Source organism: Penaeus vannamei, chromosome 11 (genome assembly GCF_042767895.1).
Source record: "Penaeus vannamei isolate JL-2024 chromosome 11, ASM4276789v1, whole genome shotgun sequence".
In the NCBI taxonomy this organism is placed as follows: domain Eukaryota; kingdom Metazoa; phylum Arthropoda; class Malacostraca; order Decapoda; family Penaeidae; genus Penaeus; species Penaeus vannamei.
Genome location: NC_091559.1, coordinates 2,058,338 through 2,065,837, shown reverse-complemented (window position 1 = coordinate 2,065,837; position 7,500 = coordinate 2,058,338). Strand labels below are relative to the sequence as shown.

The window sequence follows — 7,500 nt, the reverse complement described above, 5'->3', positions numbered from 1 at the left end:
TTTCCTGGAATTGCTATCTAGAAAACCACAAAAGGCATAATAATGAAACGACTCTTTCTCTATTCGACTGATCATGCTCTTATCAAAATATAAATTAGCCTAACGAAAATTTAATAATCACAAGAAAAAAAACTGCACAGCTATAATTAACTGGAATGTTTTGGAATGCCAACATTTACTAGAAAATTCCAGACCGCGATAGTACAGAAAGGTACCGTGAGTTTTATTTTCCCTCTGATACACCTGTAATTCCTTCTAAGGGAGTGGGGGAGGTATTTTTGCAATGTATGCATCTCTTAAAAATAATGATAATAAAAGAGAGAGAGAACGAATAACAATTTGGCTTTGGAGTAGTATGGCAAGCATTGATTGAACTCTCGTGTTTATTAAAAATTAACATTGGATATAAAAAGCATAACTCTAGTAGGCGTCTACCTTATCAAATACAAAAAAAAAGATGTGTAAGGCAAACTTTGTGCACAAAATATCTCGAGGGGGAAATTTATACATACATTTTTCCTCTTACAAAACATTTCCACTAACCAACATGCTTGGCACTCGGGTCTAGCTATATGGCACCAAATTATTACAAAGACGGACGTGAAAAAAAACAACAAAGAAAATGGGAAATTCTTGTTCCAGGGTGAACAGAGATTATTCAATGTATAGATTGCATCTCCGGATATGGTTATATTTAGCACACTGTAATAATAATAATAAAAAAAACAGAGAGAGAGAAAAAAACAAGTATGCATAAGGCGCTACAGACATATCTGTAAGTATGTATATTAAAAAATCTTGTGCCTCTTTAAATAAACTATTCATTACTTAAAAAAAATAATCTATATTAAGCTTCTTACAAAAAGGATATCAATGGAAAATGGAGATTATTATGATTTTTAATATACGGGAGGGATATACTTTTGTGAAGTGATATCAATATTGTGCTTATTGATATAATTTGCATAGTGAAACCCTTGGCAGGTCAGACATCAACTTTGTCATCCTGTTATGTATATACAAGAAAGAAAGATTATAAACTTAAATCCAAATTAATTTGTACAAAGACTCGACTGATTGAAGAAAGAAAGTGTAGACGATAATGATAATTAAAAAAGCTATGCATTTGTCAGAAGAGGCATGTATCTATGGCTTGACCTCCCATTAGCCATAAAGAATTATTGAAATGTGACGTGTATTTATGAACCTCCGTGAAAGAGGGAAAAAAAGTGAGAGTGAAAGTGAGAGGAAGAGAGAGAGGAAGGGAGGAAGGGAGAGAGGAAGGGAGGAAGGGAGAGAGGAAGGGAGGAAGGGAGAGAGGAAGGGAGAGAGGAAGGGAGGAAGGGAGAGAGGAAGGGAGAGAGGAAGGGAGAGAGGAAGGGAGAGAGGAAGGGAGAGAGGAAGGGAGAGAGGAAGGGGGAGAGGAAGGAAGAGAGGGAGAGAGGAAGGAAGAGAGGGAGAGAGGAAGGAAGAGAGGGAAAGAGGAAGGAAGAGAGGGAAAGAGGAAGGAAGAGAGGGAGAGAGGGAGGGAGGGAGAGAGGGAGAGAGGGAGAGAGGGAGAGAGGGAGAGGGAGAGGGAGAGGGAGAGGGAGAGGGAGAGGGAGAGGGAGAGGGAGAGGGAGAGGGAGAGGGAGAGGAGAGAGAGAGAGAGAGAATGAGAGAGAGAGAGAGAGAGAGAGAGAGAGAGAGAGAGAGAGAGAGAGAGAGAGAGAGAGAGAGAGAGAGAGAGAGAGAGAGAGAGAGAGAGAGAGAAATATAAAAAAAAGATATTCACAAGAATGTACCAAAAGTGCCAAAAAGTAAAGAGCATTAAGCTGGTCACCCCCTTGCTTAGGTTTATAAATCAGTCACATTTTCAAAATCCATATAAAGGGATTAGAGAACATGTTTCATTCTTCTTCTGTATCATCTGCTGATAGGGAATAGCCTCTATATATATTAATTAAGCTTCTAGTACATTACACTGAGTAGAAAAAATCACAATTGCATAAAGGACAAGCTGTCATACGATACCTACACACATTCATTATGACAGTCATTCGCTTTGACATTCACCAGAACTATTCTACAGTATATGGAATGATAAAAGTTTTTTTCCTTATTTCAATATATAGATGACACACATGAAGATTCTCCAGATTTTTTTTTCATGGCAACTAATTGCTCATTAAATTTGATAACATTTACCCAACCAAACCATCAGTGGTAGTTGGGAACGAAAATAAAAGAAAGATAACAATAACTTAAAAAAACATAACATTTTGCCTTATTCACGGATGGCAAAACTAGAAAACAAGAATAAATAAGAGCAAACTTGCTATAGTCATAGCTACCATTAACATAAAATAAATAGCTGCTTGAGTGGAGAGTTGCCGTGTTTCTTGAACGTTCTCAAAAAGTATTCTAAAACAAAAGAAAATTAAAAGAAAAAAAATCACATTTCAAATGGATAAAAATAAAAGAAAACACTGAAAGACAAAACACACCAACAACTTATACACAAAACGTTTTGATCCTACATACATTTTTTTGTTTTGGCAGAACGTTTAATCTATTTTCTTTTCCTTAAAAAAGAGAGAATTACTTACGCACTTATTCATTTGTTTTTGTAACCCTGCCAGATACTCCACATATATGGCACCTACGAGACAAACAATCACCTTGTGTAGATTGTTTACACAGCTCTATCACTCATATTCTGGAAGCTTCGTGTATAACTGATATGCAGAGACGAGGAGGAGATTCCAACTAGAGATAAAATTATCCTTAGGGAATATATTTTTTTTTCTTCTTCATATTACGAAGACATGCACGTTAAAGATTTCGAAAAAGAAAAAAGATTTGTTTCTTTTTTTCTTTACAAGAAAGAAAAAAATGACAAGATGTGTTCATTCTATCTCACAGCTTCCATCTGACGACAGAAACGAGAAAGAAAAAGAGAGAAAATCTATATATATGTATATCTAGATATGTAAACATTCTATATCCTAATTTTAAAGAAATGTACAAATCCTTAACTTCATTTTTTTTTCTCTTTTCTCTTGCAGTATTCAAAGTAAAACCACATTATCATTTAATAATTACGAATCACCATACAAGTACAGTAAAAAAAGCTGTATACACAGAATCCAGCCAGAGTGCAAAGTATCTATTCTAATGGGTGGACTTTCGACCTTAATTAAAAAAAGGGATCTCGCTAAGTCTCACTAAGTCGCCGAGACAAAGATAGCTCTTCTCGTGGGCGGCAACTTGGCAGGAAGGATCGGCGGCGCCCGAGCGAGGCAGTAATACTTGGCGAACTCGTGTGTGTTGAATTATTGTTCTCTTCTCGAAAGGAGGAGGTTTCTCGAAGCGGGGTGGGTGGAGGGTGGGGGGTAGAGGGTGGGTGGGGTAGAGGGTGGGTGGGGTGGAGGGTGAGGGTGGGTGGGGTGGAGGGTGAGAGGTGGAGGGTGGAGGGTGAGGTGGAGGGTGGGTGGGAGGGTGGGTGGGGTGGAGGGTGAGGGTGGGTGGGGGTGGAGGGTGAGGGTTGGGGGGTGAGGGTGGATGATGGAGGGTGAGAGGTGGAGGGTGAGGGTGGATGGTGGAGGGTGAGGGTTGGGGGGTGAGGGTGGATGATGGAGGGTGAGAGGTGGAGGGTGAGGGTGGATGGTGGAGGGTGAGGGTTGGGGGGGTACTTGGCGAACTCGCGTGTGGTGAATTATTGTTCTCTTCTCGAAAGGAGGAGGTTTCTCGAAGCGGGGTGGGTGGAGGGTAAGGGGTAGAGGGTGGGGGGTGAGAGGTGGGGGGTGGAGGTTGGAGGGTGGAGGGTGGAGGGTGGAGGGTGAGGGTGAGGGTGAGAGGTGGAGGGCGAGGCAGTAATACTTGGCGAACTCGTGTGTGTTGAATTATTGTTCTGTTCTCGAAAGGAGGAGGTTTCTCGAAGCGGGGTGGGGTGGGGGGGGGGGTGAAGGGTGGAGGGTGAGGTTGAGAGGTGGAGGGTGAGGGTGGGTGGGGTGGAGGGTGAGAGGTGGAGGGTGGAGGGTGAGGTGGAGGGTGGGTGGGAGGGTGGGTGGGGTGGAGGGTGAGGGTGGGTGGGGTGGAGGGTGAGGGTTGGGGGGTGAGGGTGAGGGTGGAGGGTGAGGGTGGGTGGGGTGGAGGGTGAGGGTTGGGGGGTGAGGGTGAGGGTGGAGGGTGAGGGTGGGGGGTGTGAGGTTGAGAGGTGGAGGGTGAGGGTGGGTGGGGTGGAGGGTGAGGGTTGGGGGGTGAGGGTGAGGGTGGAGGGTGAGGGTGGGGGGGTGGAGGGTGAGGGTGGAGGGTGAGGGTGGGAAGGGTGAGGGTTGGGGGGTGAGGGTGGATGGTGGAGGGTGAGGGTGAGGGTGGAGGGTGAGGGTTGGGGGGTACTTGGCGAACTCGCGTGTGGTGAATTATTGTTCTCTTCTCGAAAGGAGGAGGTTTCTCGAAGCGGGGGTGGGGGTGGAGGTGGGGGGTGGAAGGTGAGAGGTGGAGGGTGAGGGTGGAGGGTGAGGTTGAGAGGTGGAGGGTGAGGGTGGGTGGGGTGGAGGGTGAGAGGTGGAGGGTGAGGGTGAGGTTGAGAGGTGGAGGGTGAGGGTGGGTGGGGGTGGAGGGTGAGGGTGGGGGGTTGGGGGTGGAGGGTGAGGTTGAGAGGTGGAGGGTAAGGGTGGGTGGGGTGGAGGGTGAGGGTGGGGGGTTGGGGGTGGAGGGTGAGGTTGAGAGGTGGAGGGTAAGGGTGGGTGGGGTGGAGGGTGAGGTTGAGAGGTGGAGGGTGAGGGTGGGTGGGGTGGAGGGTGAGGGTTTGGGGGGTGAGGGTGGATGGTGGAGGGTGAGAGGTGGAGGGTGAGGGTTGGGGTGTACTTGGCGAACTCGCGTGTGTTGAATTATTGTTCTCTTCTCGAAAGGAGGAGGTTTCTCGAAGCGGGGTGGGTGGGGGGTGGAGGTTGGGGGTGGGTGGGTGAGGGTGAGGGTTGGGGATGGGGGGTGAGAAGGTGGAAGGAGGGAGTTGGGGGTGGAGGGTGGGGAGGTTGGGGGTGGAGGGTGAGGGTGAGGGTGAGGGTGGGGGGGTGGAGGTACGGGGTGGGGGGGTGGAGGGAGGAGGTGGAGGGTGAGGGTTGGAGGGAGAGGGTGGAGGGTGAGGGTTGGAGGGTGGAAGAGTGAGGGTGAGAGTGAGAGTTGGGGATAAAGGGTGAGAGGTGGAAGGAGAGGGTGAGAGTTGGGGGTGGTGGGTGAAGGCTGGAGATGATGGAGGGGATGGCGCGGGTGATGGTGGTTTGAAAAGGGGATAAAGAGGGGGAGATGAAGAGGGAGATGGATGAATGGGAAGGACTCGGATGAAGTGAAGGGTGAGCGTTGGGGGGGTGGGGGTGGGGGAAGAGGGTGGGGTGGGCGTGGGGGGGTGGGGGGGTGGAGGGAGAGGGTGGGTGGGGGGGGGTGGGGAAGAGGGTGGGGTGGGCGTGGGGGGGTGGAGGGTGGAGGGAGAAGGTGGGGTGGGGGTGGGGGGTGGAAGAGGGTGGGTGGGGGTGGGGGGGTGGAAGAGGGTGGGAGGAGTGGGGGGTGGACAAAGGGTGGGTGGGGGTGGGGGTGGGGGAAGAGGGTGGGAGGAGTGGGGGGTGGACAAAGGGTGGGAGGAGGAGGAGGAGGAGGAGGAGGAGGAGGAGGAGGAGGAGGAGGAGGAGGAAGAGGAGGGAGTGGAAAAAAATCAGGTCTCACGTAATGCATTTTCTTGAATACTGAGGAACTTGGAGTGACATGGACAAGCTATTAATATTATTAACATTTCATTCATTTTTTTTATTCATTTCTTAGCGACAAACCCCCTTTTTCCCACAAGCGTGACATCAGGAATGCTAGTGAAGATCACCTTTTTTGGGCAAATACAAACTTTTTATTTATTTGTTACTCGTTAACGATATGCATAGAAAACGTGACTGATAATGATGAAAAATAAACCATTTTTTTTTATCAGGTCATTTGTGGTTGATATGTGTAACGTTATAAATGTGACTTTTTTTCCATTTCAAATAAACAAATATACTTATTTTCAAGCCGTTATACATGTTTCTTTAATTCCAACTACGGTAATCGTATATTTTTATATGAAAATTACGCAAAAAAAGATAATGATATATAATAATGTTGATAAAAAATTGTATGGAAGTAATAACGATTATAATGGCAAGAGTCATAATGATGATAATATTGCTAATATAATAATAATGATATCAATAATAAGTAGTAATAGTAATAATAATAATGATGATAATAATACTGAGGAGCTTGATTAATGACAATAAGAGTAATGATACTAATAAAAACAATAATAACAGCAATAATAACAAGAGCAATAATGATGATGATAATAATAACAATAATAATAATAATAATAATAATAATAATAATAATAATAATAATAATAATAATAATAATAATAGTAATCACAACAATTACGACAATCATAATAATGAAAAACATTCTTATCCTACTATTAATTTGTTTCAACAGAAAAAAAAAATTGGCATCACACAACCCTTTCCATTACTCTAGCCCGTCAGCTTATATCTTTTTTTTTCAAGAGAGCATATCAGTGAAAATAAGCTTGTATTAAAATCATTCCTATGCGTTATGGACACTGGGTAAACATGAGCAGAAGCTATGGGAAGGTGTCTAAATTTTAAACAATATCGACTTTTTTAAAAAAAAACAAAAACTTTTAAAAAAAAACATATGCAAATTAATTTCTTTTACCATGCGTTTTGTTGGTTTTTAAATGGCTATGAAACCCAAATGAAGAAAAAAAACTGTACATATATATATGGAAAATGAGGCTGAGTAAAAAAGGGTAGTGAAAAAAAAAAAAACTATTTTCGAAGTGAAAAAAAAAAATATAATTGAAGAGGGGGTTTTTGGGGAACCGTGTAAATAGAAATACGAAAAAATTGCATATCAGAAATAAATAATCAGCAAACAATCAAAAAAAATAAGTTGTCTTCTTACTCTCGTAAAAACTACTGAAAGTTAAAATAAAAGCTTAAAAATTTTTTCATTTTGGCACAAGGAAACAATTCCCCCTTTTGGCCACTGATCATGTGTTTAAATTAAATTCATATAGATTCTGCAATAAATGTAAAGCACACAAAAATATACAGCACTCTGTTGTCATCAGGGGGCCAAACATCTTTTGTAATTTTAAAAAAGGACGACTCCCAAAATTATATAAAAAGTATAACATTCGAGGAAAAAAATATTCAAACACTCCCCCAACTACAACACCTAAAAAAAAAGGGGGAAAAATTCTTTAAAATGATATGGTTTAATTCATAAAAAGGGTTTTGGCCATCTGAAAATTTGTTTGGAGAAAGATATGAAAGGGGATCTCTTTTAAAAAGGCAAAAAGTACACTAGCTTTGCATTCTTGCTTTCTTGTTTTAAAAGGGGATTGCATGCCAGGGTTTTTTTTTTTTATTTTTTCGCTCGTTTATCCCCTTATTGAAGATGTGTAATTATAAA

The 7,500-nt window shown here is 43.3% G+C and overlaps 1 protein-coding gene across 1 annotated transcript in view; it reads left to right on the top strand.

The window, feature by feature from the left end:
• The window catches only part of LOC113804572 (uncharacterized), a gene marked incomplete in the record, with an annotated part of 80,998 nt that overhangs the window by 67,682 nt on the left and 5,816 nt on the right, over window positions 1–7,500 (top strand).